This window comes from Onychomys torridus, chromosome 11, assembly GCF_903995425.1.
Source record: "Onychomys torridus chromosome 11, mOncTor1.1, whole genome shotgun sequence".
Classification (NCBI taxonomy): Eukaryota; Metazoa; Chordata; class Mammalia; order Rodentia; family Cricetidae; genus Onychomys; species Onychomys torridus.
In genome coordinates, this window is record NC_050453.1 from 14,342,927 (window position 1) to 14,355,220 (window position 12,294).

The window sequence follows — 12,294 nt, forward strand, 5'->3', positions numbered from 1 at the left end:
TTCACCTAGTCTGCACTCAAGTAACCGCCTACATTTCTAAAGAACACACCACAGTTTACAAATTACTTGCACAAAAATGTCCCATTTGACTATGACAACAGGCAACCTGTGTTGGGCAACTTATAAATCCTCACCAAGCTGAGTTCACTGAGGACCCAATGAGTGTGGTTCTGTTACTGTCCCTCCCAGACTGGAAAATAGAGGCCAAGGTCAGTTGTCATGTGCCATCAGTAGAGTTGGAACCCAGAACTAATTCGGGAAGGACTTGCTTAACCACAGTCCCCAAACAACCTGATAAAGAAGCAAGTAAGTTAATTGTTCGAGCTTTTGGGGGGTGGGGGATGACAAAGAGGGAGGGAGGGAGGGAGGGAGGGAGGGAGGGAGGGAGGGACCCTGGCAGGTTCACTTTGCTCATGATTAAACCAGGTTTCCTGGCAGTGTCCCCACTCCCAGATTTGAGAGGCACAGAGAGCCTGCAGGAGGCAATAGGCTACTGGCCTTGTGGACACACCCGGGTGGCCCGGGTCTGTCTATCTCCACTCCGCAGCTGTGCTACCCACAGGGACAGCCTTGGAGAGAAATACTCCAGACTCCCAGACACAGCCTCGGCTGCCCCGTACAATCATCGGGGTTGTGCAGAGACAAGATTAGGGAAGACCCGCCCTGCACAACACCCTCCGGGTGGGTGCTGGCTAAGGCTGGTAACACCTCTTCACTCAGGATGGATCCAAGCTCCTGGGGTCCAAACCCAAGGAAGGAAATGGAAGGGTGGGATGGTGTCGGACGGAAGGGAATGTAGAAGGGTGAAAGGCCAAATCCAGCAGGGGAGTGGGGAAGTGGCGGGGTGGCCCAATGGTGTACACTCTCAATGTGCAGCAAATGAGTGAGGCTCCGAGCCCCAGATTCTGCCTGGCAAGTGCAGACTGATTGCACAGGATCAAATACCTTGCAAGGTTAGTACACCGTGTCCTAGGTAGAGCGTAGGGTTTTAATAGAGTGAAAGCCACCCTCCTTCCTGTCCTCCTCCCGCAGAGGAGGGTGACTAGGCCCTGGCAGATCTCCTGTCCCCGCCCCACGCCCTCCCCTGAGCCTCCTGCGGACTGAGGTCGCCGCCCTGCAGTGCCTGGGCCCTCCTCGTTTGCTTGCGGCAGGTCTCGGCCCATCACCCGAGCCTGGTCCCACCCGCCAAACCACATACTTTCACCACCGTCTCACCCTTTCCTCCACCCTTCCCGTCTTCCTGGCCCTGTCCTGGCCACTCAGATGATTAAGTCCACCGCTTCCTTCCAGTGGCTAGAGAAAGAACGCAAGGCTTGCGCTTGCCAGTGTTTAAATTACCTCTGCAAACACCCAGTGGTAAAGACAGTAACAGGGGACAGTTCCTTCGACTGCTTCTGCAGAGAAGGGGGAGGGGTGGCCCTGTAACCTCCACCCACCAGCCTCACGCCCACCAGCTGTCTTCTGGGTGGAAAGCACCCGGGTCGTACCCCTGCTCCCTCCCCCACCTCCTCTCAGGGCGGGCGGGCTGCCTAGACCAGCTGGAAGGCTGGTCCCTCCCCTCTCTGAGCCAGAAGGCTCGGGAGGCTAGCCGAGGCTCACAGCTCTCATGCGCCTGCCCAGAGACCAGGACTTTCTACTTGGAGGGCTGCGCTATTGCCTCCTTCCTATCCAGGTCCACCACAGACCCTTCCCGGATCAGCTTCGTTCCCACAGGCAGCTGCTCTCTCACGACACCTGTGTATTCCAGCGGAGTGTGAGCAAAGCCCTAATTTCCATTTCCTCCAGTAAATAAAAATTGCATGATTCCAGCTTCTGAGGATCCAGGAAGACAAGCGCCTCTGTCCCTTAGCCCCACTCCTGGAATCTGTCCACAGCTGGTCACCGAGGGAAGTCCCTTCTTAAGCAACCACCCAGAACGAGGAGAGAGCTGTGGACTCCTTAACTCGCCCTGCTTGTCCTCAGGAAGACTCAGGCTTCCCCAGGCCTCTTCTCTACTTCCTCCCAATCTTGTGTGTAGAGAATCACCCATATGTAACAGGACTATCCTCCAGGATCAGGCTGAGAAAGACTTCTGCATAAAACATCGCATTCTAGAGTGGAAATATGTGCAAGCCTCTAAGCTACTGCCTGCTAATGGTGTGAGCTTTGGGCAAGTCACTTACTAAACTCCAAGTTCCTTGCCTGTAAATTGGACATATTATCTAGGCCAGAGTGCTGTCTGCTGCCCATATGAACAGAGAGTAAACGCCACTATGTACATACAGTTCTCCCTGCTCTCTACTACAGAGGGAGCCCAGGGCATCATATGCTACCCTGTATCCCTGGCAGCTGGCCTGAAGCAACCTGAAGAACTTTTCTCAGGGCCGTCTCCAGCCACTTGAGTGAGTTCTTGATTTTACTGCAGGAAAGAACTTTAGGGCAAGCCAGTATGAAGCAGAGTTGGGCTTTATTAAGAAGACATGCCTGGTTTAAGAAAAAGAGGGGCTAGCCAGGCATGGTGGTGCACGTCTTTATTCTCAGCACTCAGGAGACAGAGGCAAGCAGATCTCTGTGAGTTCAAAGCCAGCCTGGCCCACAAAGTGAGTTCCAGGACAGCCAGGGCTACACAGAGAAATTGTGTTTTGAAAAACAAAACAAAACAAGAAGAGGAGGACGAGGAGGAGGAGGAGGAGGAGGAGGAGAAAAGAAGAGAAAAAGAGGGTCTCGGGTCAGAGGTAACGCACACCCAACTACAGGTGTGTGGGCCTTTTGGGGGGGTCTCCCTGAAATGTCTTAGTGGTAGCCATAGAGTTCTGGTTTCTCCCAAGTTACATCTGAAATCATTACTAAGAAGCCTTTTTTTTTTTTTCCTTTCTCCCCTTTTTTCGATAAATGAGGGTAAAGTGTGGTTCCAGGGGCTCCTTGGATAGGACTGCTATCTGAGAAAGATGATAAAACCAAGAGCCACAGCTGTGCAAGGGTGTTAAGACATGTCCCTTACTATAAATGGGGTTTCTGGTGAGATTCCTAGAAAAGTGCAGGTTTGCAGCTGGGAAAGGAGAAAGGCCATACACACTTAGGTCTGAAGCTTGGGTCACTGCCCTTAGTATCTCTATATAAAGGGAGTGCTGTCTCTCTGTAGATAACCCTTAGTTAACATCACACATTTTGTTAACTGTACTGGAACTCTTACTTCTGAGCTGGCAAGAGACTTCAATCAGACTCCATCATCAAGGAGCCCTTCCCTTCCCTTCCCATGGCCCCTTAATTTTCCATCTTTCTATAGTATCTCAACCACAATCCCAGCACCTGAGGAAAACTCTTTGTTTGAGCCAGGGTCTCATGTATAACTCAAGATTTAGGCAAGAATGACCTTGAACTTCTAATCCTTCTGCTTCCACCTCCCCAGTGCTAGAACTCCATCATTTACCGCCATGCCTGGTTTATACTGTGCTTGAGATTGAGCCCTGGGCCCTATGTGAGCCAACAAGGCACTCTACCAACAGAGCTGCATGCTCAGCCCCCAGGAAAAGTTTTTGTCTTTGGTGGTGTTTGGGGGGTTTTGTTGCTTTGGTTTTTGTTTGGGTTTTTTTTTTTTTTTTTTTTTTTTTTTTTTTGGTGGTTGATGGTGATAAGTTTTGGGGTTTTTTTTTGGGGGGGGTGTTGTTGTTTGGGTTTTGTTTTGATACAAGTTCTGCACAGGGACAGAGGTCTCCAGAGTACTTGAAGGGACCTATGCTTTCAGTAAGGTTGGAATGTGCTATGTAGATCTGCCTGCCTCGGCCTCCAGGGTGCTAGGATCAAAGGTATGCACCACCACGCCCAGTCCCAAAAAAGAGTTCTTAGCAAAGAGTTTTTCACACAGTTGCCTGTGACCATTCATGCTACATTCATAAATCCCTACAATGAACAAGAACAAATCCCCCTGCCTCAAGAGTCTTTCTGTTCAAAGGAAGAGTTGAGTGTACAAACAACTGGATATGAAGAAAAAAAGAACTGGATTGATGACTGTAGTTAGGTGGGAGAATGGAGGCCCTGTGTTCAACCCTAGCACCATTAAAAAAAAAAAACAAACAGAATTAAGAAACATCATTACAGGTAACAAGGGCAAGCTTTGGGAAGTAAGAGAATGAAGGCTGATCTTCCCAGCGAATAGAAGGGGCAGAGCAGCTGAACACACACACACACACACACACACACACACACACATACACACCTTGCGTACCCCCTAACTCCCCCCTCCCCAACAGAGCTAAAAACCCTAAATGAAGCCAGCCTGGGCTACCAAGTGAGTTCCAGGAAAGGCACAAAGCTACACAGAGAAACCCTGTCTCGGGAAAAAAAAAAAAAAAACAACCCTAAATGAAGCAGGAGGAAGAGGCAGGGAGTGCAGTTCAGGAGGCCGGACCCAAGAGCAAAATTAGCATACAAGAAACAGTTGAGTCCCAGACTACTAGAGTCTAAACAAGACCCAGGTATCCAGAGTGCTTACAGGGACCTGTGGTTCAGTACATTTCTAAAGTGCACACATCTGGGTGGAGACTGTATGTAGAACTACATGGAACAGACAAGTCTGTGCTATGACAATGACCTTGAAAGCTCATGAAATGAGATTGGAAAACCACTCCTTCTTTGTGCTCATTGCTTGGGGCCTCTGGACTTTTTCTCCTCTCCATCCCACCTCTACCTGTGGTAATATATTCCTCCTTAAATTCTCCGATTTGTAATTTAGTGCCCACATGTCTTAGTGCCAAATGTCCAATTTCTTGTACCAGGATATAAAAACCTGGAGTTTATTTAAAAAAATTTAAAAAGCACCCGGAGTCCTTCCCAAAGAGCCTGCTGAGCCCTGCTTGCCACTGACGTCACCAGCATGGCTTTGATGGAGGAGCAGTTCACTGGCCCCCTTCATCTGTTCTTCTGAATGTGACCTCCCTCATGAAATGGACACCTAGAATGCTGTCAGTCAGCCACAGGAAGGAAGAGATTACGCAGTGAGTCAAGCCTAGATGTAGTTAATGTTTTCTTCTTCTTTTACTCTTTCTCTTTGGGGCCACCACCCAGCTCCTAAATAATTACACAGAGATTTATTATTACTTATAAATGTCAGGCCTTAGCTTGGCTTGTTTCTAGCCAGCTTTTCTTAAATTATCTCATCTACCTTTTGCCTCTGAGCTTTTACCTTTCTCTATTTCTGTATATCTTTTCTTTCCTTCTTACTTTGTGTCAGGCTGTGTGGCTGGGTGGCTGACCCTTGGCATCCTCCTCTCTTCCTTTTCTCACTCCTCTAGCCTAGATTCCTCCTATTATTTATCCTCTCTGCCTGGTAGCTCTTCTTATCCTTTCTCCTGCCTAGCTATTGGCTGGCTGTTCAGCTATTTACTTACTTACTTACTTACTTACTTACTTACTTACTTATTTATTTATTTATTGGAGCTGAGGATCAAACCCAGGGCAAGCGCTCTACCACTGAGCTAAATCCCCAAGCCCTCAGCTATTTATTAAACCAGTCAGGTCTTTTAGGCAAAGTAACACAGCTTCACAGAGTTGAACAAATGCAGCATAAATGAATGTAACACATCTTTGCATCATTAAGCAAATATTCCACAGCACACAAGAAGCTAATGTATCTTTAATTAGCATTCCACAACACCTAGATGCTTCCTCAGTTTCTCACTCTTTTATGACACCCCAGTGTTCAACTGTGGTGGTCTGAAAAACAAATGGCCCCCAAAGGGAGTGGCACTATTAGGAGGTGTGGCCTCACTGGAGGAAGTGTGTCACTGGGAGGGGGGGACTTTGAGGGGTCTTTTCTCAAGCTTCACTCAGTGTGACATTCAGTCAACTTTCTGGTAAGATGTGGCCAGCACGTCTGCTTGCACACCACCATGCTCTCTGTAATAATGATAATGGACTGAACCTCTGAAACTGTAAGCATGCCCCCCCCAATTAAATGTTTCTTTCTAAGAGTTGCTGAGGTCATGGTGTTTTCTCACAATGATAGAAACTGTAAAACACTGGGTATCCCCACCATCTGGAGAAACTCAAGGGAAAGAAGTCTTGTAGAAGGCAGTCAGTTGGTGCACCACAGGGGTCAGTGTACCTGGGGTAGACACATCTATGTAATCAGACTGAAGATCAGCTAGGGATGCTGGGTATAATCATTCTTTCTTCGGAGACAAAGTATCTAAATTCCAAGAGCTGCTGGCAACATTTGGGGACCAGAATCAGATCCAGAAGGACTTAGTCTTGGGGGGAACTGTTAAACTGATGCATTGAGTCTTGCCTGAAGCCTTATTTGATGTTAGGCTTTTTTTTTTTTCAACCCAAGAATGAATAAATCCCTATATATTATCCTAAATTAGTCTGAGCTTCGACTTTTCAGTTTCTTTTTTTTTTTTTTTTTGAGACAGGGTTTCTCCATATAGCTTTGGTGCCTGAACTGTAGACCACGCTAGCCTCGAACTCACAGAGATCCACCAGGCCCTGCCTCCCAAGTGCTGAGATTAAAGGCATGAGCCACCTCCTCAGGGCTCAATTTCTTGACCCAGAAACAGTGTAAAAGTGTAACAAGAAATGTGAAGTGTTGCAGGCAAAGGTAAGACTAGAGACCAGCAGGGTAAGTCATCCAAAGTTTCCCTTGCTCCAAGCCAAAACATTCAACGTCATGTAGGGGACAGGAAGCCCTGCTCAAACTGTTGAAGAGAGAAAGTTGCGTGACTGAACTTGTGTTAGAAGTTAGCTCTGACGGCCAGAGCATGACAGATACGAAGGGGGACTTGAAGCAAAGAACTGGTTGTTGATCTGTTTTGTTTTGTTTGAGACAAGGTTTCATGGTGTAGCCCTAACTGGCCTGGAACTTGCTATGTAAAGCAGACTGACCTCCAACTCACAAACATCCCCCTGCCTCTGCCTCTTTGAGTACTTCAAGTAAAGGCATGCACCACCATTCCTGGCCAAAAACTTGTTTTGATTAGTAATAAGCCTCGGCATTTTATCAAACAACGCCAGATGTGGATGGCCAGGAGTCAGGAAGCTGGCAGCTCCTTCAGCAACACTTATCAGTGCCAAGGGCCTTTCTACCTTCTCCCCTGAGCTTGCAGTGCACAGCAGAGAAGCCAAAACCCCACGCTGCTGCTCCTCAGAGAACGGGCACTCAGAAGCTGCTGCTGCTGCTGTTGCTGCTGCTGCAGGCATGGACTGCTCACTTGGGCTCACAAGGCAGCTGAGAGCAAGATGGGAGCCTGGCATCCCTGCCTTTCTTGGCAGCTGCCTCCCTCTCTCACGCCTCCTGCTCAGCTCTGCTGCTTGGAGTGCTAGTCACCCCAGATGTGCCTATCTAACCTACTGCACCCCCCTCGAGGCTGAAGGCTCAGAGATAAATCACTGTCTGAAACCTACAGTCACCTTGGCTGCCAGGAACAGCGACACCTCAAGAGAGATCATCCCCCAATGAGGACAACTATTCCTCTCTCCATGCTGTGAGGCTGAACCCTGGGGCAGAAGTGATCATCTCGAAGGACCTAGACAGATCCCCACAAGGGAGGACTTCTTCAGACACCTTGCAGAACAGGACTGAGACACCAACCAGCCCATACCCTGACCGGGACTGCTCCATTATGCAGACCACTTGCCCCTGGAGGCAATTCTTCCTTTATTGACCCAAAAGTCACTGGACCCCTGTATCTGCTCCACTAAACAAAACTTCTGTCTCTCCATTCTACAGTTACTGGTCTCTTTCATTGGTGTACCAGGGACAAGGGCAGGTGGAGCCTAGTCTGCAGGGCTGTCAAAGCTCAGACTTTGGTGCTAAAAACTCCAGCAACACTCAAGATGGCCTCTAGTTGTTTAGATGGTTCAAGAAGCAGGAAACTCACCATTTTAAATTTTAAAACAATTCTTTACAACTTTTTTTTTTTTTAATTTTCGTGGTGACTTCTACTGCCCTCCTTTATAGGATCAGATAAAATGGCTCCAGATTATTTTGCTTTAAACTCTTGACTCCAGGACCCGCCTTCTGCTGCACATCACTGCCACAGCCCTCCCCTGGGCTGACCCTGCTAGGCCTGCAGCATCACCACCGTCTATCTCTGCTGGGCTGCTGTAGCCCCACGGCCTCATTCTTCCCAGCCTGACTCATTCCTTTATTCCAAGACAGCCTCCCACCTGTGTGCTTCCCAGTTGCTTCCCTTACTGGACTCCAGCTGTAAACTACTATAGGATATGTTTTAGTTTCATAAGAAATAAGAGCCCTGGCTCCCACCACTCTCTACCAGGCCAATCTCTTCACATGGCCGAATATGGGTAAATCAGTCCTTCTGAGGCTTATTTCCCTTTTGGCTTCTAGAAATAGTAGCTTAAAACACACCCAGGGTTTCCAACCCAAAGAGGTTCATAGAAGCTTCTGGTTTCACTGGTTACTGGCTTCCTGTCTGAGTCACAGAGAACCAGGCCCCGCAGTGACTCATTAGTGTCATGATACCCTTGCCATTGCTACCACCATGGATGCTGCTGGGCTGACCTAGTCTCCAGGTTGGCTGGAGCCACCCAGACGAGCAGCAGGGAGCACAGGACACAATAGGTTGACCTTAAGGCCAAGCGGCCAAACCAGAAGTCAAGAGTTTCTCCTCTGTCTGACCAGAACACCATCCCCACTAGCAGACTCTAGTCTTTGCTTAAGACAGTAGTAGAGTCAGAAGGGCCACACGTGCCCTACAATGGGGATGTGATGAGCCCATTTGGGAAAATGCTCATCATTGTAGAGGAAGGAGAGGATGAGATGCTAAGGCACAGACCCAAAGACCATTAGGCCAGAGAAGCAGCCATCCTTTTGCCCAGGCCCAGGTATGGCTGCAGAGTCAGTGGCAAGTCCTTGCCATGAGGTTGTCTTAGAGATGTCTTCTAATTCCAAGATCCCTGTGGGGGCCCTGATGAACAGCAATGCCAGAGCTGCTCTGTAGATGCTTCCAGGGGGTAACAGAGGGGTCCCCAGCCACATCACAATCATGACAAAGAACACTCATGTTTGCCTGCAGCTGTCTCTCACACAAACTGTAGAGGAGGAGGAAGCTCTGAGTGAGCAAGTCCTAAGTGAGTGTGAATTTTGTGTGGCCATGACTTAAGGTGTATTGTTCTTCCTCAGAAGATCTGGATTAAATGTGTATTTTGACATGGGCATAACCTGACCAAATGGCAAAGACCTTACCCATATGGACCAAGCTTGAGAAATGGCAAGGCCTTTTCTTGGCAGTTTGCGTTAGGTAAGGTTCTCTAGAGAAATAGAACTGATAGAATATAGATAGATAGATAGATAGATAGATAGATAGATAGATAGATAGATAGATACAGACAGATACAGACAGATAGATAGATAGATAGATAGATAGATAGATAGATAGATAGATAGATGATAAATTTATTAGAGTGGCTTACAGGCTGTGGTCCAGCTGGTCTTCAGTAGATGCTGGAATCCCAAAGAAGTAGGCTCTAATGCCAGGGAAGGGAAGGACTTACCAGCAACAGTGAGAGCAAGCAAGCTTCCTTTTCCTTTATACAGGCTGCCACCATCAACTGTTGTCCTGATTTAAGGTGGACTTTCCCACCTCAAAAGATCCAGAAGAGCCGGGTGGTGGCGGCGGCACACGCCTGTAATCCCAGCACTCGGGAGGCAGAGGCAAGTGAGTTGATGCCAGCCTGGTCTACAGAGCTAGTCCAGGACAGGCTCCAAAGCTACAAGGAAACCCTGTCTTGAAAAACCAAAAAAAAAAAAAAAAAAAATCCAGATTAAAGGTGGGTCTTCCCACTTCAAATGACTTAATTAACAAAAACCCCTCACAGGTGTGCCCAGCCATTTGGGATGTAGTTAATTCCAGATGAAGTCGAGTTGGCAACCAAGAGCGGCCATCACCAAGTCTGAGTATTGATTGATTGATCAGCGTGTGCCAATTAGCAGCTGCAGCTCCCTCCTCTGGGATGTTTACACGACACGGATTGCCTACAGAAGCCTCCTACAGAGACTAGCTGTCCCCAGCTGTACCTAATAAATACGCCAAGGTTCCAGGTTGTGGAGGTAGTTGGCGTGTTAGAGAGCCCCACCTGATTCTAGCTTCTCTCTACAAGTGGGCTTCCTTTCTTCATGCCCTCACCACCCCTAGCCAGCCACCACTCCCAACCCACTCCAAGACCCATGCCCTACAGGACAATGCCAACACATTGTCTTTCTCGAGCACGCTGTAGCAAGCACAGCTCCTGATTCTGCGGACAGGACCCACAAGGAATTCTGACACAAGTTTTCTGAGTTAAGATATTATATGCTATCATAGCCTAAGTAATTGCTTGACTTTAAAAATTAAAATATTATTCTCAGAACTTGAAAGTCACCACTGTGAAGAACTTTTAGTGTATCCATTATTCATTCCTCAAAGGGAAGCACTGTACCTGAGCCGCCTTTCAGTCCCCTCTCTCCTGACAACCACAAATCGACTTTATGTTTCTGTGGATCGTAAGATCCATCCATGCTGCAGCATGTAACAGTGATTCATTCTTCTTTATGGCTGGATAGTACTCCAGCCTGTGGCTACACTATATTTTATCTGTCATCTGTCAATGCCCATTTGGGTTGCTTCTGCCTTTAGCTTTTGTGAACCTTGCCACAAACAGATTCATGTTTTTGAGTGGTTGTCTATTTTCAGTTTTCTTGGAATCTCTATGGTTTTTTTTTTTTTAATGTACTTGAAATATAGGCAAATCTACAGAACACAGTGTCATTGTTATGACACTGTACTCATTACAGTGTGTTTAGGGCAGGCCTGTTCTCAGGAAGACTTGGCAGTCGGTCCCTCATCACTGAATCGTATCGTATACTGGGTTGTCTACATCCACAGATGCCCTGAGTGTTCTTTGAGGGTAGGCCTGCCACTGATATGGACTGTCCCCTAAATTCCTATGCTGGCATAGATCCCCAATGTGGAGATGTTAAGATGTAGTAGAAACTTTAAGGGTCACGGGTCTTGTATAAGGTTGTTATATGACTCTTCCTGATGAATCTATTTCTAGTCACCCCGGATACGGCAATGACAGATCAAAGAAATCATCACCAGGTCCAGCTTGGTGAGCCAGTGAGTTGATTGGGATTACTCACATGAGCGACTCACAAACAGGTACATCACCAAAGAAGAGCCTTCTTCCCTGCAGCATCAGTTAACTACTCCTGCATCCTCAGCGAGGGGAGACATCCTACGCACCTTGTGAACCTCATTCCCCTCTGAGCCCTTCCTGCCTTCCACATGGGAATGTTAGGTCCCGTCTCATAGGGGCCTCATGTGAGCAGTCAGAATTGTGCTAATTCAAGATGGCGATGACCACATCCAACCTGGGAGAAACTGCCACACAAGAGGTGGTCGGGCTATTGAGGGTGTCACCCTCTGAAGAGTTAACATCGTTTTCTGGGACTTTAACCAGTTTTCTTAAAAGAAAGCTATTACTTAAGGAACTGAACCCAAAACAACAATAAGAAACAAAACAAAACCAGCAAACGGAGTTCAGGCCTCCCTAGAGCCAAGCAGATGAAGTTGCAAGCTCTTGGATTCCAACCTCTAAATCTGAGCTTTGAGCAAACTTCTTATCTTTACAAAATACTCATTATCAAGTATTCTGTCCCATACAATGAGTCAACGGGCCATTCACGTTCACGAGCCCTTCCTCACTTATGTTACCACATACTTGTGTGTGCCTCTCTCCTGCACTCACTGTGATTGTGTGACTGCAGCATCTAGATTGACCAGGGCAGTAACAGTCAATGAGCACATGAATTCTCTTTTTCTCTGTCCAGAAAAGAAGCAAGTCCTTCTTTAATTAGGCATAGAAGCTCCTTCCATGGATCTTATAGTTAAAAAAAAGTTCCAGTTAGATTAAAAGTCCAAGGTGAATCCTGGTACCCTTTCCTCTGCCACAGGGAGGATGCTGCTTGGATTGGGTGGGAATTGGGGCTCAGGATTAGGCCTCTAGGGATTGTGTGAGGTGGTCCCAAGTCCTCATCTGAAGTGAAATGGGTGAGTCTGATACAAGCCTGAGAAAGGAAGAGACACGGGAGCCATCGGCATCATCCAGCATGTCCGAACAGGTCTCTAAGACAAGAGTGAGTGTGCCTGGCTATGGAGCTGAACTCTGGGGGCGGGGAAGAGGCACCTGTGGTGCCCCCTGACACTGGGGAAATAGAGCCAGGGAGCAGCTGCAGAAGAAAGCCAGCCACTCCCTAGACATCAGTTCTGCTCAGACCTTAGATGCCTCCCAAAGACCCATGTAGTGAATGCTTGG